This window comes from Chlorocebus sabaeus, chromosome 20 (assembly GCF_047675955.1).
Source record: "Chlorocebus sabaeus isolate Y175 chromosome 20, mChlSab1.0.hap1, whole genome shotgun sequence".
In the NCBI taxonomy this organism is placed as follows: Eukaryota; Metazoa; Chordata; class Mammalia; order Primates; family Cercopithecidae; genus Chlorocebus; species Chlorocebus sabaeus.
The window spans coordinates 76,135,144-76,156,931 of NC_132923.1; the positions used below are offsets into that span (position 1 = coordinate 76,135,144).

General features: G+C 40.9%; 1 long non-coding RNA gene across 3 annotated transcripts in view; it reads left to right on the plus strand.

Moving 5' to 3' along the window:
* LOC119625077 (uncharacterized) overlaps positions 1-17,863 on the plus strand; it is a 195,862-nt gene extending 177,999 nt beyond the window's left edge. For 2 of the 3 annotated variants that reach the window (XR_012089644.1, XR_012089646.1), the window contains exon 8: positions 16,958-17,863. This is a non-coding gene — a long non-coding RNA (uncharacterized lncRNA). Of the gene's footprint in view, positions 1-597; positions 1,624-16,957 lie in introns of those variants that run through there. The other variant, XR_012089645.1, reaches the window with a different exon arrangement.
* The last annotated feature ends 3,925 nt before the right edge of the window (positions 17,864-21,788 follow it).

The window sequence follows — 21,788 nt, forward strand, 5'->3', positions numbered from 1 at the left end:
CCTGGACTTCATTGTTCATATCACTATCAACATTTTAGTCAAAGCCATTCAACGAGTCTCTGGGAAGTTACAAACTTTCCCACATCTTCCTGTCTTTTGAGCCCTCCAAACTGTTCCAACCTCTGACTGTTACCCAGCTCCAAAGTAGTCCACATTTTCAGGTATCTTTACAGCAATGCCCCACTATCCAGTACCAATTTACTGTATTAGTCTGTCCTCAGGCTGCTAATAAAGACATACCTGAAACTGTGTGATATATAAAGGAAAGAGGTTTAATTGACTTACAGTTCCACATGTCTGGGAGGCCTTGCAATTATGGCTGAAGGTAGATAAGGAGCCAAATCACCTCTTACATGGCAGCAGGCAGGAGAGCTTGTGTAGTAGAACTCTCCTTTATAAAACTATCAGATCTTGTGGGACATATTCACTATCATGAGAACAGCATGGGAAACACCCACCCCCATGTTTCAATTACCTCCCTCCAGATCCGTCCCATGGTACCTGGGGATTATGGGAACTGAAATTCAAGATGGGATTTGGGTGGGAACACAGCCAAACCATATCAAAGAGATAACTGCACTCCCATATTTGTTGCAGCACTGTTCACAATGGCTAAGACTTGGAAGCAACCAAATGCCCATCAATGGACGAATGGCTAAAGAAAATGTGGTACATATATATACAACAGAGTACTCTTCAGCCATAAAAAAGAATGAGATCCTGCAAGCACATGGATGGAATTGGAGATAATTATGTTAAGTGAAATAAGCCCAGCACAGAAAGACTAACATTACATGTTCTTACTTATTTGTGGGGCCTAAAAATCAAAACAATGGAACTCATGGACATAGAGAGTAGAAGAATGGTTACCAGAGGCAGGGAAAGGGTATTGGAAAGTGAGGTGGTGGTAGGTGGTGATGTTTAATGGGTACAAAAATAAATCGTTAAAAAGACTGGATAAGACCTACTATTTGATACCACAACAAGGAGACTATAGTTAATAACTTAGTTGTACATTTGAAAATAACTAAGAGAGTGTAATTGGATTGTTTGTAACACAAAGGATAAATGCTTGAGGAGGTGGATACCCCATTCTCCATAATGTGATTATTACACATTGCATGCCTGTATCAAAACATCTCATGTATTCCATAAATATATACACCTACTATATACCCACAAAAATTAAAAATAAAAATTTAAATTAAAAAAACCCAAAATGACATAGCCATAAAACACTGCAAAGTCAGATATTAATACAATTCCTACATCAAATTAGAAAAACATATATTTAAACTCCTATATTGTTTGTAAATAGAGAAAAAAATATTGTGCATTATTAACCTAAACTCAACTACAACTGAACAAATTATAATAAAGTAGAAAGAATTAGATCAAATTAACCACAGTAAAACAATAAGAGCTTGTCACTTTACACAGAAGCTTACTCCTACTTTACAGGAAAGAAGAAGAATGAGTGTGAAGTGTGCAGAATGAGGGACTGCATATATAAGGGAGGTCCTTGAATCTGCTGAACATGGCTTACACGGGACGGTTGTTATATTCCTGCCACATTCCTTGAGGAGCTGCTATGGGAAGCCCTGTATTTTATAGTTGAGGAAACTGAAGGCAGAAGATATTGAGTATTCTGCCCGTAGCAGTCACTGGTAGATCCCCATGAACGGGGTTGTTGACATTAGGCAGTGGTGATGGAGGAGGGAATTGAGTTCTTCTGTGACATCACCTTCTTCAGGGTGGAAAAAAGGTGCCATAATTTAGGTCAGATGGAGAGTCAAGTAAATTCTTTGATAAATGGCACAGGTCTAGGATGACTTTGCGGCAATATTTGTCTCATCGTATGTCTCACATGCAATTCTGGAGTTCTGCTCTGAGTACATACTCCTCTAATCACTGGAGATACAGTGGTTCCTGCTATTGCAATGCCATCAGTGCTTGCATAAACACCTTACATACATGCCTTCTTGCTGTAGCTTCTACTTCCTTCCTCCTTCTTCCTCCTTTTCTTCACTCAATTCTCAGCCAGTGAAAACACTGCCAAGGTAGAGACTGAATGGCACTTCCTCTTCTCTTTCATTCTCTCTTGCCCTTTGCCTTCCTCTTAGTAATACTTTCTAATATATTTACTATGTTTCAGAATTTGTGCTATACACTTTAAATAGACCATTCAATTTAGTCCTCATGACAGTATCATGGGCTAAGTTTTATTATTCCATTAAAAATATATATGAGATGTTAAGTAATTTCTTCAAAATAGCCTGTCATGGCCAGCAAATGTCTGAACTGCCTTTCAAGCCTGGGCTTTTGGACTCCAAGTACATACTACTTACCATGATATAATGAGAGCCACTATTCTACATGCATGTATGTTTGCTGTTGACATTGATCATCACTTTAGCAGAAGTTAAGAATAAAAGGTTATCAGCTTCTGGGAACCATATTTTACAAGAGTCAATGTGCTATATACATGAGCATTATAAGTAAATGCTATAAGACTTGGAATTATTTATCTTGTAGGCAAAAATGGGAATGGCTACTTATGTGCTGTCATCACTAAGAGCTTATAGAGTTAGAAAAATGGAATTTGAGTTTTGACTGTGCCATTTAGTTGACGTGAGACCTTGGAAATATTATTTAATTTTGGTTATTCTCATCTGTATAATGGGAGTAATAATAGTGTCAACTATAGTAATTATAAGGAATCAAAACTAGGTGTAATTCCTAGTGTATAGTAAGTGCTCAATATATTTTTGTTACAATTACAATTACGATTTTGAACCTTTAGTATTTTTCAGGTACTCTCGGAAGTTTTGTAGAGGATACTGTTATTCTTCATTCATATACACTCAATAAACATAGAATAGAATGAATATTAGTGAACTACCCAACCCTGTTGTTCTGCAAGGGCCCACCTTTCCCCTTTACCTTACCCTATGCACATTCTTAGTCTCCTTTCATATGGAATTGCTGTGTCCCAGGAGAGGTGGCAAGACTTGATGAAAAAATGAGACAAGAATAACTGGGAATGATCTGTTTTATTTTATTTTATTTTTCTGTCTTGGGAAGGAGCAGGACCACTCTACTGCAGCTAATTTCTACTCTGCTAAGTCATGCTGTGTACGCTATTTGACTAGGCCCTTCACCCCCACCCCAGCTATAACTGAGCCTAAATTGCTGGGTTCTTGATTTTGGTGTTTGCATGTTGGTTCTCATGCTGGTGTCCTCCTCCAATCTATCAGTACAGGCACGAAAGTTGATTTTTTGACCTTCATCTGCTTCTCTTTTGCTTATTTCCCAATTTGTTCAGGACTCAGGACAACAAGAGGGGTGCTGTGCATGGTGGGCTCCATCAGAGAGTCTCAGCAATCACTTTTCAGTTAATTTGGCAATATTTATTAAATAACTTGACTGAGACCTATATTTCAAGGGGTTTGTAAGAGTAGATTGAAAAAGGCTTACCATGTTGCAAAGAAGGAAGCACTTACCCATAGGAAGTCCACAGCCCCAAAGGCCAGTGTGGGTGGTGCAGCCAAGCCAGGGAAGGGCAAAAAATGACGCCAGTCTGGGCTGGAGTTGGTGGGGAGGTGAGACCTGAGACGTTGTCAAGAAGAATGGATAAAATTGAGCAGTGGAAGAATACTTGGCAGGCCTTCCAGAGAGCAAGGGAAATGGTATTGGCATTGAGGAAACGTCTGGGCTCTGGAATTCCAGATACTTTGATTACTGCCCAAACTGAATGTGGACTTGGTACAGTGGTGGGGTTCTCAGTTTTGTCATTTATTCACTGAATGACTTTAGACAGGTGAATTCTCCTCTCTGAACTATGGCTTCCTCATTCTTAAAATGAAGGCAATAATTTTGCCCTTGCCCGGTAGTTGTGAGATTTTAATGAGTCAATGGATAGAACGCATACAGCCCAGTGCCTAGCACATAATAAAAACTTAACAAGTTTATCTGTTTTGACCAAAGAGTAACTGAGCTGCATGTGAATGAGGTGGCTTGCCTGCAGCCAGTGAGCCTTATCTTCACTTTCCATGAAATCCTGTCAGGTGTTTTTGAGCTCCAAAAATAAAACAAAACACCACAGTTTTAAAATGGATGTAGTCATTATTCAGTAGACCAGTTTCCAATCTTTAACCCATAGTTGCAAAGGTTTTTAAACTCCTCTCTTTCTTCAATTATTCATTTTGACTACATTTTTAATGAAAGAAATGTAAATACAGAACCAGCATGACCAAATTATAGTTCCAATGTTTTGTACCAATTATTACCTTTAGGTTCTAAAATATTAAAAAGTAGGATTACTAAACAGGACTTTATGAAATCAAGGCTCGGTAGAGGTTTTATCTGCCTTAGTTCCTTTTTATAGTTTCTTTATCAAAATCTTATTTGCTGTCAGCAGTTCAATCGCTTATTATTTTTGTGTATTTCGAAGTATTTATAGAATACTTCAAACACGGTGACTGAATGAAAATAGCCATATTCTTTGACAAGAGTTGGTTCACAACTAACACAATGACACATGTACTCTAGAAGCAGCTTCTGACATGCAATCAGAACCAGGGGTGCAACAAGAAGAATACCATTCTGCCATTTCACAAGGGCTACAGTGACATCAGTGGGCAGTCTAGGCGCCACCTTGGTGACAGTTGCTATCTGTACACTGGTGACTTCCAAATCTAGATCTCCAGCCCAAAACTATTTCCTCTGCTCCGTACTCAATTGACCAATCCCTCCTGGGCTTTTCCACCATGATGTCACAGGTGCCTTGATTTATAGCTCCCAGAGAAACTTGACTCTTTCCTTGACATCTGTTCTTCTCCCTTTCAAGAAGTAAATGACATGCCCATCTAAACAATAGGCAATTCTGCAAGAAATTTGGGACTCACTGTTGGCTGCATAGTGTTAGTGGTTAATAGCAGACTCGAGGTGGAGACTACTTGTTCACTGGCTATGGCACTTAACCTCCCTGTGTGTCATTTATCTCAACATATCTCATCATATGGGGATTATAGAAGTTCCAACTTCATAGGTGTAGTGTGGTGATTAAATGAGTTAATATTTCTAAGTGCTTAGAACAGTGCCTGGCACATGGTAAAAACCATGTAAATGATTGCTGAATAAATAAATCACACATAGCAGTCCCTGAAAAGCTACTAAATTTACACATTCCTCTTCCTCTTCATCTCCAGGCAATTAAGGATGCTGCCTTAGTTCAGATTCTATCTCCCCTAGTATAATGTGGTGATATTCATTTCCTCAGTGAGGTCCTGTCCCCTATTTTTCCGTGCTCCAGTCTATACTCCCTATGGCAACCAGAGTGACATTTACTGAATGTAGAGCTGATTATGTGACTCCCTTGTTTACAACATTGAGTGATTCTTCATCATGTTAGCCGGGCTGACTTGGCTTTGCATGGTCTGGCTCCTGCTTGCATCTCTTGCTGCCTCTCCCCTTTCTCATCACTCTGGGTTCTAAGCATTACAAATTCATTCTTTTTCCCTAAGCCTATCTTCATTTGCTCTCCTTCCTGTTGATGCAGTGCTTCCCTCTGCCTTATTCACCTTCAGATCCAGCTTAAGCATCAATCACTCTGTCTCTAAAGATTCCCTGATTCTTTCACCAGGAAACCTTCTTCTCCTTGTGCTTTCTTTGTATCGGTGATTATCGTTGCACAAAAGGATTTTTTTGCTGCATTTATTTCTTTGCACCATCTATCTTGCCAACCAAAATGTGAGTTCTGAGGGCATGGAGTGGTCCCTCTCTCATGTGTGCTCATGCACACATACATGCGCATGTGCACACCCCCCCCCACACACAGTTAATTTTAATTAACATTTTTTTTTTTGTTCTATATCAGTGCCTTTCACAATGTCTGACACAAGGTAGATGATTAGTTAATGTGCATTGAGTAAATGAAGAAATAATAAATGGAAAGGTATTTTATTGGTCATTTAATCCAATCCCTAATTTTATAGATAAGGAAACAGACCCAGAGAAGTTAGTTAACTTGTTCTATATCACTCTGTTGGGCAGCATCAGATCTACACAAATAGTAACTTTCCAGCATCTCCCATGGCTATATAGTCTTACTTATTAAGTCCTATTTGGATTAATTATACAATTTTAAACTCTAGATTGAGGAAGCTAAGTGCTCCCTGATCCCATTCTCCTCATCTATCCCTATTAGAAATCCCTTTCTTAATACCCAGGATTTAGACTCTGTGGTAAGGCATGTTATTGAATTTCCAAACCACTCAGGACTTCCAGGGCAGGAGTTTGACTTGCCTACCCTCCAGGCACTAGAAGTGACCTTGACTGTTTTAACATTTTAATTAATGTTGGGGTAGGGGTAGTAGGATGCTTTTTGAAATTTAAATATAAGAACTCTTTCAAAAACAAATTATTTTGTCCTTAAGAAACTCTCTGTGTGTGTGTGTGTGTATGCGTGTGTGTCTGTGTGTGTTGTGTGTCTGTGTGTACTGAGCAAAGGGGATGCTAGGTTACTTGAGGGTGTGGTTCAGAGGCAAAAACATGGGGATGCCCTGAGTTTTGCATTTGTGTTGAAAAGTCATCAGAAAAGAGTAAGGTCAACTCTGAATTCCGCCAAGTTTTGCCTTCAGTGCTGCAGAATGAAATGAGGTAATGTACTTTATGAGCTGTGAAGAGCTACAGAAATGTGAGGCATTTTTAGAATGGTTGATTTATGGAACAGGAAGCCCTTTGGAAACAAGGTAGCTCCCCCTATCTTTCTCATTTCAGAGAGTGGTAAAGTGACTCGCCCAAGGTCACAGTTCTGAGGCAGTGGCAGAGTTGGCTCTGCTTCCACTTCAACCCATGGCTTACCTCTTCCTGCAGGTCCTTCATAATCTCATCTACAACTGTGGCACCTGAATAAGCTGGAGTCTTTCCCTTCCTCTGGGCTTCTGCACATGCCATTCCTTATTTCCAGATACTTTCTTTTTTCATGGTGGCCATGGGAGAACCTCGTCCTTCTGTGAGATTCTGCCTCATCTGACACTCCTGTAGTCTCTCAGCTCTTTACTCCCAATGTCTGGTCATAAAATAAAACACATGAAAGACACAGTTCTTCCCTTAGAGAAATTTACAATGAGCTATGTCTGTTTCTAAGGGGCCTCCCTAAGTGCAAGTCTGCACCCCTAGCTGTGATTAAAACTGAAGTCTTCACAGGTGGTGGGAGGTGGGATTGAGGCACAGAGAAGTTCCTCTCAGACACACAATCCTCCTGGTCCTCTCTAAATCACACCTCTTAGGCCATGGCTTACTCTATCAATATTTAAAGTCAGGAAGTTTGTTCAAAGTAGTTATCTTGGGGTGCTGCAGTATCAGCGAGGAGAATGTTTGCTTTTCAGAGAGAAAAGTTACAGGGAGGCAGATTTTGAGTTAGCTCGAGGGAGCCCATCCTATCAGTAAGGGCTGAACAACCATAGAGGGCTCTGCAGCCCAAGGAAGAGGTATCTCCTGCCCTTGACAGTGTCCAGAAGAGCAGCCAGCAGCTTGCAAAGCTGAGCCATGCATGAGGCCTCCAAGCTTCCATCTGGCACTGAGGCCCTTGATTTAATAACAGAGTTTCTGTCCCATCTCCAGTATTGGTAGTTTTGGGTCCTGATCCCACAAGGTGAAGAAGAATTTCTTCCAGTGGACTGCCAGAGGTATGTTATTTTAATCAAGATTGGAATGACCAAGTAAATGTTTTTTGGAATATTTTATAAAAAGTAACAATTACGGTGTTAGAGAGAGCAGCAAATACAGATGTGCCATTAAATTTATATCTCCCTCATCTTTCCCAGTATACTGGATTGGAAACCCGTTCAATCTGACATTTGCTGAGGAATGGAGAAGGACCACTGGTGATTTCTCCAGGCTCACTCCTGTGCCCCTCTTTGCATTGCAAGTGGTTTACAAGTCTTCCTGATAGACCATGAGCATCCTGAGGTCTGTTATCAAATGTAACTCATCTTCTATCTTCAGGGCCTGGTACAGGATGCTGGGTGTAGGAGGAGTTCAGTAAGTATATGCTATATAAATGACAAATGAATGAGTAAATAAATAAGTAAGGGAATGACTTGATTCTTCCCCTACCACCAATTCAGAAGTCTTGGCTGAAAGGGTGGGAGAGGGAATTAGGATTCTGTAAAGAAGATCATGATTGAGTTTTGAGGAAAAAATAAAAACTTCAAACAATGAACTTTTTGTTTTTCTCCTGGTGCTCTCCCTTTTCTTTCCAACAGCCTCTTGTTCTTTTTGTGATTGACACCCGTCACTATACTATACACATCCTCTCTGTTTGGTTCCGTGTTATATTCTCAAATGCTTTGTACAATGCTTGGCACATAGCTGTAGCTCAATGAGTGGAAACCCAGTCAACACACACATGTTGAACATATATTCTGTATCCCAGTTTTTGAGCTAGATGTTGAGGGTACAGATTGAAAGATAAAAAAATGTGGGCACTGTTCTCAATTTGCTCAGCTTAATGGGAAGAGGACATAGGAAGGAGAGCCTCCTCCTCAGCTGGTTTAGCTTCTCAGTATGCTCCTAACAATGTAAATGCTAGCCTAGAGGAAACACATTCATTCACCCCTTTATTAATTCCAGTGTCCATAGATTTATTTGGAATCTCTTTGCAGGGCTTACAGAATATGTCTGTTAACATTCCAGAAGGAAAGCAGACTCAAACTGGGCAATTAAAGAAAAATTGAAGGATTTATTTATAAAGGTATAGGGATGTTATATGGAAACCCCAAGGATAGTGCAATGCCCTTGGGCCAACAGCAGCTCCCTATTTTTAACCTTGTGTGTGAGACACAATGGGAGGGAACAGTTAACAGAATCTAGACACAGAACATGTTATGGAGAAGACCATCTGGCAGGAGATGTGCCCTTATGCAAAGGATACAACAGCCTGAGATGACTGCAAAGGAGCAAGGTTGACCTCACTTTCCTTCTCTCTGGTCTCCTACAGTGCCCTCCATTACTTGACTCATCTGGAAGTCAGGGAGGAAGCCCTTTGATAAAGTACAAACAGGTCGGGCTCTAAGGGCATAGAGCTGGTGATGAGGGGTTGGGCATGGATCTGGGAGAACAAATGGGAGATAGACACTTCATTGTATTAGATAAGGTAAGTCCTACAAAGATATGCCCAAGGCTCTCCTGTCCGATCCACACAATTTACCTACCCTTTTGCATCCTCCCTTTAGCCCCAACATCATTTATGAGAACAGACTGTGCCAGAGACTGTAGGGAGCACATCACCCACTTTATTTTCTCATTTCAACTTTACAATCATGCCTGAGTAGGTGAAGAGACAGACCAAAAAAAGAGAGTAAAATCTCTCTGACTCACGAGTCCATGTGGCATGCTGAATTCCTGAACATTATTAGCACATCTAATTTGGACAGTTCACTGGGGCAGTATCTTCAGGAGGAAAAACTGCCGAAACTCCCCTCTGTCTGGACACCTTTCCAACCTCCATTTACTTAACTAGCCATGAATCTTTACTCCTGACTCAGATAGGCTTTGTTTCCTAGCAAGCTTTTGTAGAACCTCCCGTCTGGTGGTGTGGTCCTCTCTTAGAATTCTCATTGTCAGTAGTCTTGCTTCTAATATAGCACTAATCACGTTGAACTTAATCATCTTTGTTGTTTTTCTCATAAGGCTGTAGGTCTTTGAGATCAGGGACCATTTATTTTTTCATTTATATGTGTAAAATACACAGTGGCTGGAATGCACTAGGACCCAGTAAATATTTCTTAACTGAAAGAATAAAAAATAGGGACAACTTTGTCTATAACTAAAAAAAAGATCAGGTGGAGGACAGTAAAGGAAGATAAAGTACAGAATATCCTTTATTATTCAATGTTTCAGGAATATTCGATACTCAGGAAACTTAGAAGGTTGTGTAACCAGATAGGCTAAAATGATGTCGTGAAAATCCTACTGTTATCACCCACGTGAACACCATCTCATTGCAGTTAATGGAAATAAATGTACCATTCAGTACTTTAAATCATGAAGCAACATAACTGCCTTCTATTTGCAGTGACCTTCTGGTGCCCTCATTATTTCCTCACTGCAGATGTCTGTGCCTAATCTTGTTGATTCAGCAAAAGGGAGTGCATCCAAAAGGCATAGGTGAGGTGCAGAGAGGTAGGGGAGAGGAAAAGGAATCTGACATCCCCTAAGGATGGAGAAGGACCATTGATGATTCCTCCACCCTCACTCCTGTGTCCCTCCTTGCATTGCAAGTGTTTTACAAGTCTCCCCAATAGATCATGAGCATCCTGAGGGCTGGTATCAAATTTAACCCATCTCCGATCCTCAGTGCCTGGATGTAGGAGGAGTCCACTAAATATATGCTATATAAATGACAAATGCTGGATGTAAGAGGAGTTCACTAAATCTATGCTATACAAATGACAAATGAATAAGTAATGGATAATTAAGGGAATGACTTGATTCTTCCTCTACCACTGATTCAGAAGACTTGGCTGAAAGGGTGGGAGAGGGAGTTAGCATTCTGTAAAGAAGACCATGATTGAATTTTTTTTTTGGGAAAAAGAAACTTCAAACAAAGAACCTTTTGTTCTTCTCCTGGTGCTATCCTCTTTCTGACCGACAGCCTCTGGTTCTTGTGATTGACACCCCGCGCTGTCAGATCTGGTACCGTATACATCCTATCTGTTTGGTTCCATATTATATTCTCAAATGCTTTGTAGAATACTTGGCACATAGCTGTAGCTCAATGAGTACTTTCAATAAAGTTAAAACCTCTTTCTCTGGGGTTTTACTCTTCCTCTCATATTTGGTCGCCTCCCACCTCCCCTGCCTCTACCTCCAATGCCCTAAGCTGTCTTGTCCTGTGGATATAAGCTCTCTTGTTGCTTAACTTTCCCTTTTACAGAAAGGAAACTGAAGCTTTAAAGAGAAATACTTGCTTAAAGTCGTATGAGTTAGTTTCAGACTTGGAATTAAAATGAATTTCTTATCTCCTTTGACATCACATTGTGACCTCAAAGTTCAGTCTTCTGGTTCATTGGCTTTCAAAAAAAATCTTTTTAATTAGGAAACTTTCTGTTCAAAGGAAATCTTATCCAGGAGTTCAATATGTAAAGTAGATAAAGTCATTGCTGCTCTAGTTAAACTAGTGGGGAAGATACTCCCCTCAAAACTCAAACACAGGCTGGGTGTGTTGGTTCATGCCTGTAATCCCAACATTTTGAGAGGCCAAGATGGGTAGATCATCTGAGCTCAGGAGTTCAAGACCAGCCTGGACAACATGGTGAAACCCTGTTTCAACCAAAAATACAAAAAAATTACCTGGGCGTGGTGGCACGTGCCTGTGGTTTCACCTACTTGGGAGGCTGAGGTGGGAGGATGACTTGAGCCTGGGTGGAGGAGGTTGTGAGCCGAGATCACACCACTGCACTCCAGCCTGGGTGACACAGTGAGACCCCCATCTCAAAAACAAACAAAAACAAAACAAAAAACAAAAACCCAAATCAGTCAATCAAACAAGCAAAACAACTGAAACACAAATGGCTGCTAGGGAGTTCAGAGGAACACAGTGTGAAATTATTGATATAACAGGATACATGAATCTCTACTCAAAACCCTCTGGTGAAGGTAGAGAGAAGGATCAATGGAGACTGAGCCCATACCCATAGCTTCATGTGAACCTATGTAGTGGCTGTGGCAGTTATGAGTACCCTGGCTGTGAAGAACTACAGAGAATGGGGAGGCATGCTAACTTGGAGTCAGAAATTGCAGGTTCAAGGCTATCTGCCAATTACTAAGGGCAAAGTTGTAAAATTTCCCCTAATTCAGCCTTGATTTCTTCAAGGTGTTAACGAAGTTTGATAATATCAGTGGCGAGCAAGCTATTTTTCTTCTAATGCTGATGCAGGATATAAAAAATGTTTAAGTGCCATTTATTAAAAAAAATCAAAGTGAAAATAACTTTATTGAGTTCTATGGGAAAAATTACACTTTTATAACCTACATTGCTTCATTTATTAAATAGGAGACTTTCAATGAGATACTTGAAAGCTTTCTAAGCCACTAAAATTATATCTTGACATACTTGAGAAGTGGGAAGGCAGAGATAAGTTTCTAATATTCTACGCTGAAACTGAGAAGTATTATAATTTATCATTCACGTTTATTCATGTGCATTATCTGTATTCATTAGTGAAAAATTCTGCAATGTGGGTATAATTAATGGGAAGACTCAGAGAAGTAAAGTAATTTTCTCCAAGTCATTCAGCAAGTTTGTCATAGAGCTGGAACTCAAAGTAGTTAATTCCAGTTAATGCAATGTTTACTAACTAAATTAATGAAGGCAGACCTAGCAGCTGTAAGACATAAGCCTCTAAATCTTAATGCTTAACACTGTAAAATTCTTCTTCTTGCTAGTATAAGAGCCTAGTGTGCATGCGTGTGGTTAGGGAGTCTCTTCTGTGCAGTGATTCAGAGTCAGGCTCCTTCCATCTGTGGTTCTGCAACCTTAAACACATAACTCTTCTATGTTACCTGGGAGTTGTCTCCATTCTATTCAGCTGGAAAGGGAGAAGCACGTGGAGGAGAAGCACATTAAAATGGAACAGGTCTGGAAATGATTCACATATGCCATTGGTCGCACATCAGTCACATGACCATTCCTAACCACATGTGGGCTGGGAAATATACTCTACTGTTTGTCCAGTAAGGAAAGCGGCATAAAGATTTACCACATTGCTATTGTGAGCACCTTGAGGACTAGGACCATGTCTTATTCATCTCTTTGTCTTGTACATTGTTTTTGCATGGGATTAATACATGTTGTGAACATTCCTTCCTTCCTCCATTCATATAGATACAGTTGGAGTTGCCATGTTGTTAAACATAGCCTTGCTCCTCTAGGCGCCAATGATTGGTGCAAGGTAGTCACCATCCCAAGCTAAACCAAACAGAATCCTTCATAGATGCATTCTCTGGGATTTTTCAAGCTGTAATGGAAGAAATAAACTTCATCCTCTTGAGGTCAAATCTGTGCAATATGAAGCTTGGGAGTTGTTGGTGGCCATGTATCCCACCTTGCAGCAGAAGGTAGTCTGCGGTGGTGGCCAAGGAAACCATCAGAGAAGTGTAGAAAAGTGATAGGACTCGTCTTTAGGACTCATGACCCAGATATCAATTGCTCTGAGGCCCACCTACAACCATTCTTTCCTGAAGTTTGGTGGTTCAACACTATCTTAATCTGTTGAGTCAACTCACAAAATATCTTAGACTGGGAGGCTCACAGACCACAGAAATTTATTCCTTACAGTTCTAGAAGCTGAGAAGTCCAAGATCAAGGTACTGGCAGATTTAGCATCTGATGAGGGCCCTCTTCTTGGTTCATAGATGGCAACATTTTACTCTGTCTTCACATGGTGAAAGGGGCAAGGCCTTTTATTAAGGGTACTCACTCCATTCATAAGGGCCCTCATGCTCAAATCATCTCCCCAAAGCCTCATCCCCCTAATAGTATCCCCTTGGAGGTTATGATTTCAACTACGAATTTGAAGGGAACGGGGGACAACATTCAAACCACAGCAAACACTCCTACCTACGTGAGATAACACAGTACTCTTCCAATAAATTCCCCCTTTGCTTGACCTTGTCTGAGTTGGGTGTATGTCTAAAGCAATCACAAGAGACCCAGTCCTGCAGTTTAATGGTGCAGAGTGAGCAGCGATTGTCCCTGCTGCTCCCCAGCAATGCTTTCTCACAAGGTCTGTTTCTCACCCCAGTGTGTGGTTGTGAGCTCATTCCCCACTGTGCAGGCCTCCCCAACTCCAGTGGGGGAGGCCATAGTCCCTCCATGGGGCTTCCCTCAGAGGATGTTGTGCCTAAGGATTCCTAAAAAAATGTTCTCTGTGGTTGCATGGTGGAATTTTTCCATCTCTTTCATCTGCCTCAAATAACCTGAATGATTGTGTTTTGATGAAGGGTGAAGGTTCTTGTCTGGAGCTAGGTCCCAGTTCAGGGTTCACTCATATCCACAGCAGATGCTCTGTGAAGGTCCATCGCACCCTGAGCCTTGTACTAGTATTACACGTGGTCTGAGGTTGGAAAAATGACTATTTTTGGAGTGCCTCTTTGACAACGCTACTCACTGATATGTTTCTCTCTAAGCCTAAAAAAAGGATAAATAACTCCATCACACACAAGCTGGGTAACCTAGTGGCCTTTAGGATGTCTGTTTTTCTCATTTGTAAACTTATTTATTAGTGAGGATTACATTACATTAATGTATGTGACACACCTAGCACAGTGACAGGAACTTGCTAGGTGTTAATTTCTTTCTCATACCGTCTTGCACACCTATCTCCACATTCAGGGCTCTGAGCAGTGGAGGGGGATTAAGACACAAGGGATCTAGTGGTTTTCTCCAAATTCTCTCAGAAACTACCACCTCAGTCCCCTAACCCACTCCACTTGACCCTTTTTCGTTCCTCCTTCCATGACTCCTCTATTTCTTCTTTACATTGAAGTGTCCTTGTTTCCTCTGATAGCCCCCTTTTCCCTCCCCCTTTGCCTCTCCCCTCCTGCCAGCCCCAGCTGCTGGTGTGGCTGCCTGTTCTGATGCTATTGATTTTTTTCTATAAAAGATTGCTCAATTCATTTTTTCCACTGCAACCCAGCGCCAGACCTCAGGGTAGGCCTCACGATGACTGAGTTGATTATGTGTACTGCTTCCCCTGAAGGACTGCAACCACATCCCTTTTCCCTTCCCAGGGAGGATTAGGCAGTGAAGGTGAACGTGATTCATAAACTCTAAAGAGCTAAACAGAGAGCAGTGGACCCTGTCTTCTCATCTCCATATTTACAAGGCTTAGTACAGGGCCTGGCAATGAGTGGGTCTTAATAACGTCTGCTGAAATTAAATGAATATCTTTTCTTAGCTTCACAGCATTCTGGGCATATAAGTAGAATCTTCATTGATGTCTGATTGCCTACAGCAGTGGCTTGCAACCTTGACTGCACATTAGAATCACTCGGGGAGATGTAAAAACTACCTGTGGCTGGCTTTACACCAGACAAGTTAAACTCAGACTCTTGGGCAGTGTAGCCTGAGCATTGGTGCCTTGTAAGAGCTTGACAGGTGACTCTGATATGCCACACTGGCCTACAGGATAAGACTAGATCTCCTAGCCTGGCACAGAGAGTCTGCTGTGTCTTGGCTCCTGCCATGTTCCAGCCTCTCCTCCTTCCTCTTTACACACTCCAGCCACTAAGACACTCTAGCTCTTCCCCGGACCATCACTGTGCCTTTGCTCATGCTGTTCCCACTTCAAAAATTTCCCTTTCCTAAACTTCCTCCCTGGCACGCTTCTAGTCATCTTATATGATTCAGATCAAACACCACCTCCTCTGAGAAGAAATTTTTATCCTCTCAAGTCCCTGTTGCTCTAAGTTTTCACCTCTGCTTGTATTCTCTTTTTGGAATTAATTTTGCCCAATATCGTCAATTTCTGTCATCACCCTGGATTTATTTTCTTCTTCTCTAATTGGCCCTCCCTTTCTGACAGTCCAGGTAGATTTTTTTTTTTTTTTTTTAGCTTGGTCTTGTACTCCAGCTTTGTCCCTGGACACAGATGTTTGCTGCCTTCTTTGGCTCTAAGCTCTGATGCCCACTAACTGACCTTATTTCTTCATCCTTTCTAGGCTTCTAGAACCCTTGCCTGGGTGCAGTGGCTGAGACTCTGCATCTCTGGGGGAGGCATTTGAATACAAATTGCACTTGTTAGTAGTGGCCAACATATATTGAGTCTTTCCTATGTGCTGTGTTAAAGTGCTTCATTGCATTATCTCACGTAAGCCTTTACTGATGAGTCAGTGGGACTTACAGACCTTAAGTAAATTGTCCAAGGTCAAACACGTGGCAAGAGGCAAAGATGAGATTTTCACAGAGGCTAACTAGCAGTCTCCAAAGCCCACATGTTTCATGCCTGGGTGATACTTGGATGCTCGTTCTCTGTGCATTTTGTTTTTCACTCTGTTATTACACTCTGAGTGTTGTATCATAATTTATTGGTTGGTGTGTCTTGTCTACCCCATGAAACAGTGACTTTCTCAAGGGCAGAGGATGAGGTATTCAAGTCTATACTCCTAGCACTTAGCAAATTGCCTGGCACATAACAGAGGCTCAATAAATTCTTATGGCCTGAATAAATAAATGCCCACTATAGCCTTGAGCAAGACTGGTGGAGAAAAGGAGACAGACCAATCTTGACCACAGTCTGGTCAAAATGCCCACTCTCCTACAGCCCCCATGAGCGAGATCTCTGCTTGGCAGGAAGGCAGATGGGTGGAAGAGTAGGGGCTGCCGGCCCGAGGGTGCCTTTCCCTGGTTCTCTTGAAATCCAGCGTCTGTCCTGTCCTATAGCCCAGCAGCAAGAGAACATTTGTTCCCTGAAGGGCCGGCGCTGTGCCAGCAGCAGGTGGTGGCCTGTCCACTGGGAGGGAGGGAGGCAGCAGGCAGGAGCACTGATGTGTCCCTGAGACAAGATGCTACAAGTCTGCTCGCAGCACGGCAGTGACAGCAGCTGGGCCAGGGTTGCAAGTCACCATTCTGTAGCCATTAAAAACAAGTTGCTGTCCCTTTCATAATAATAAATTAAGATATCACTCCAAACTGTGCTGGGATCAGAGAGAAAAAATAAAACAAACAAAGAAACAAACAAAAAAAAAAAACAAAAACCAGCAAAAAACACTCAAAAGACAAAAACGAAAATAAGTAAAAAAATCAAACAAAAACACAAAAAAACACCAAACAAACAGTGTTGGACCATATGTTATCAGTTGGATTGTCTATAAAATTGACTGGTTTCTTGGTAATTACAGAAAAGCTTTCTGACTGCATTTCAAGAAGCAATTTTTCATTTTCTTCCAGGAAAAAAAAAAGTGAAACAACAACCTGCACCCATCCGACAACATACACATTTGGGAACAAGAAGATGAGAAGGAGAGTAGAGGCAGCATTATATTTCTGACTGTTTGTTTGGTTGCTGGGGGAGCTTAAGTGTTATTACTAAACCAAGTCATCAGTATCTCCTCTTCACGACTGTCTGAAAATATGCAGTTTTGCTTTTAGCAAGATCGGACTTCACAGGGTGCCTGTGAAGTTGACCTCAATGGCCTGACCTGCACTGGCCTTCTATAGGCCACTTTTTAATTCAATTACCAGATAAAGTGGCTTGGAGTTCCTATCCTGGCTAGAGTGGTCAGTCCAGTGCCCTCGTGAAGACTTAAGGGGATTCATGGCATAGGTGACTATGATCTCCTATAGTTTCTTGTTATAAATTTTGGCTTCTTGATCAACCAGTTCACACTTAGGCCTCTTGGGACATTGCCCCTGCCTCTCCCTACTCTGTCCCATTTATTGACAGGAGTTTTCTTCATTCAAAGCATCACTGATGGATGGCAGCTATGTATTAGACTTTTACTAAAAATTTAGGGATGACTACAGGGATTATAGCAGAGAACAGGAACCAGCCTAAAATGTAAACTGGGTTACTAGACGTCTGAAAAACTGCCAGCCTCTCTACCCATGGGAAATCCTCATTCGCTGTATTTACGTTCAGGTTGTATTTGCAGACATGTTTTATTAGATCACGACTGCAAAATTCCTATTACTTTGTGTGTAGATCTTTTTTTTTTTTTTAAGTCCTACCCATCCAGAACAATGTAGGAGGCCTTACTATAGACAAAGTTTCCATTTTTGTAAACAGTTGAAAGTCTCTGAATTTTATTCTAAAAAAAAAAAAAAGCAATCTAGCTGTCATCCTAAGAGTGGGAATCTGATTGCATAAGTTTGACATCAAATTATTACTATATTACTACTACAATTGCTATTAAGATTACTGATGTTATAAACATAAAACAATTGGGCAGTTTTGTGCCACCTTAGCTTAGAGGCCATGAGCACATGCTCTGATCCCTGATCTGAAGCAGTTTGGGGTGGGCAACAGAGTGGAACTGTGGATGTCACAGATATGTCACACACATGAATCTACTTGGAGTGATTTCCTTAGAAGGGGCTGTGAGGATGGCATATATTCACATTTTCAATCTGTACTCCAGTTGGGTATGGCTGGTCTTCAAGAGGATGAAACCGATATCCTGACTAAGGGCTCAGTAGTCTGCTTAATAAATGGATGGAGGAAATCTACTCAGTGGCATAATTGTGCTTTTCCACACTTGAAATAATCTCAAATAAATGAGATTATTTATGAGTTTGTGTGCACTTGTTCCTGACGAATCAGAATAAATTCTTCAAAGTATTCCCGGTAGACAGCAGGAGTTTGTGCTCTGCATTTTGAAATCTTCCATGGAGACTGGAAGAATACCTAGCACACTATGGACACCTAAATCGCTAAGTGAATAAATGGAACAAATGATCCGACAGATGATATCACGGGACTTTGGAATGCTCACCTTAATGCTCAACTTGGTTAATTCTAACTTATTCCTGTACATCTTAGCCCCTTATAATCTATGTCATTATACTCATTAGATTTTCCACTTGCACTCTATCTTCCCATCACATTTGCAATTGCATTGTTTGAATTGTATTGTTTGAATGTGTATTTGTACATGTGTTGGTGATTATTGATTGAACTTCTTTATTCTTCTCTATACTTTAGGCTTCCCTGAGGGGAGGCTGTGTCTGTGTTACCTGCTCTTTTTAAAGGAATGGTTCAGTGCCTGGAAAGGAGAAGGTATTTATGACAGAGATGGAATAATATTCACAAAACCCATTTCCTCTTTATCACCACCATGAGTCAGGCTACACTTCCTAGTCTCAGTTGCAGTTAAGTATGGCCATTTGTTGGAATTCCAGCCAATGGGATGTGAGGGGCAGTAACATGAGCCACCCCCAAGGCTTACTCTTTAAAACCTCCCGTGTGCGATTTTCTATGCTCTTTCCTCCTGCCTCTGGCTTGTGGAAGCAAGTACAGTGGCTTTGGAAGCCACATATTGAAGGTAGGGAAGCCATGAGATGGAAGGAACCTGGGTCCCTGAATGATCCTGTGGAAGAAAGCCATCACCAATCAGGATTACCTGTTGAGAACTACCCTTGAAGAAGAAATGTTTATGGGATTTGAGTTTTCTTATATTTTGAGTTTGGAGAGAATTACCTCAACTCATACAGTATTAATTTTTGTGATTGTAATTATTAGATATATACAGAGGAGCAAATATTCAGGATGCAGATTGTGTCATTAGAAATGTTGAGTCCTGATATATTATGGCCATCTTCAAGGCACTAGAAGGAAAATGGTTCCATAAGAATGAGGTGGTATCCCAGCTATCCAGTACTCCCTCCTCCACACTGCAGTTAACAGAGGCTTGTCCCACTTCGTACCCATGCAAGTAGTCTCTTCTCTAACACACCTAATTTCCCTAGTGCTCTCCATCCTCAAATGGTCCTGTATTCCTTTCTGTGCCATTGAAAAATCCAACACTTTACCAGGCAGGAATGATCTTTTGAAACCAATTTGTATTAAGGAGTAAAGTACTATTTTCTGCTTTACTTTCACAGGGAGTGTATGCATTTCTAGGGAGACTGGCAAAAATTAGTCTCTCATTGCTGATATTTCAGGAGTAGTGTAAAATGAAGCAAGCATTATTAAGCAGTGACAGGCAGTTTACAGTCTAATCATCATGAAGTGTTTGCATTACTCCACTCAGAATAGCAGAGAAGACCGATGGAGGAAGCTTGAGGTCTTGATAAGACATAGAACAGCCTTGCCAGCCCAGATGCCAACTTCTGAATTTCTTGATTGAAAGAAAATCATTCCTAACTGAAAGGGTTGCCAATGTTTTCCCATGACAATGTACTTCCTCCAGAATCATGGATGTCAGGGGAATAAGAAGAGAGAGTGCAAATTCAGAGGTTATGGGGCCAGGAGTACCACAGAGATACTTAATAGTGGGTTAACTCTGATAAAGATACAAGGAATAAGGTGGTCTGGCAACTGCAAAGTAATCTACTCACCAAGAATATGGCTTTGCAGAGGAATGGAATGAAGAGATCTGTATAAAGTGTGTGACTTCCAAACCAAAGTTTAGTTAAGACTTAGATGAGTATAGCACCCATATTATTCTTATAAGTCCCAGACTCCCTGCCTCACCCTCATCACCTGTGGCCTGACTAAGGATTTTAGTTCTCAAGTACACTTAGATTTAGTGCTTAACCCTTCATTTCAAGAAGGTTAGTTGGGATCTGAGGCCATCAGATCCTGCCATCCCTTCTTCTTATGGAGCTAGATTCAGACAGATCTCTTTGATGCACAGTAAGACCCTTACATGACAATGACCTATCCCTTCCTAAAAGGCCCTGAATCTGTTCTCCACCTTTGAGACTCTTCCCTAGCCCCGTTTCTTTACACAGCCCTTCATGGCACCCCTCCTTCATGGCCTGCACATGCCTTACTCATTTCCACATCCCCAGGGCTCAGCGTGTGGCTTGGCACACATGAAGTGCTCAGTCTGTATAGACTGACTACATAAAATGACTTAGTAATTTGCTGAACTGGCTCCATCCTGGAAAAAAGACCAACTCTTGCTGCTCTGATTAATTTCCCTGCTTCTCATTGGCTTAAGTTTATGGCTACATAATCAAAGCTACTCAGGACTGGGACAAGAGAGAGATGCAACTCTTCCCAACCGAGGGAGTGAAAGAATGGGACATGTCAAACATAACAAGATGCAGAGGAAAAGAAACAAGAATCTGCTGTTATTAGCAAACATTTTGGGTATTGGACCTTTTTCCTAAAGGGAAATTGAGCTAGGAGAACTCTACATCAGGAAGATGAGATAGTTGTTTATATTGGAGAGGACTGAAGAGAGTAAAATAGATGACTTTAAATCTAACATTTTGACATATATTGATCAAAACATGGTAAAATAAATCCTAACAATAACATTTCAATGGTAATTATATCCATGATGATTACTATAACCGTCATTACTGTCACCACCTCCTTTGCTACCACTATCACCACCATTTCTTGGACATCTATTATCTGGGACTAAGCTTTGTGATTTTACCAACATTACCTCACTTGATCCTATAAATTTGAGAGAGAGACAAAGAGACAGACAGAGAGAAAGAGAGAGAGAGAGAAAGAGAGAGAGAGAGAGCGAGAGAGAGAGAGAGAGAGAGAGAGAATCTCTTTTGCTCCAAGATCTATTTTCAAGGGAATCCAACCTAAGATGTCAAGCCTTATGTTAAGCTAAGGATATGTTAGCCTATCTAAATTGGGATGTTTGAGCTACCTGACAAAAATGAGTATAGTTATGGGAATAATGGATTGAAAAAATTTTAATAAAATTTGTATTTTTCTTCAAATTATGAAAGTAATATATTTGTTATAGAAAATACAGAACAAAATTTATTATTAAGAATAACTCGTTTTCTCCCTTCCTCATTGCCTTTCCTCATTCACCCACTCACAAATCCAAGTACTCTTTTTTAAATTATTTTTATTTTAAGTTCTGGGGTACGTGTGGAGGATATGCAGGTTTATTACATAGGTAAACATGTGCCATGGTGGTTTGCTGCACCTATCAACCCATCACCTAGCTATTAAGCCCGGCATGCATTAGCTATTTAATCCAAGTACTCTTAATGAGCGAAAGGTTTGATAAATTCATTCCCAAAGAGTTACTAGGGAACTTCTGCATTGCCTTTTCAAGAGAGAAGTTTAGTCTCTTGT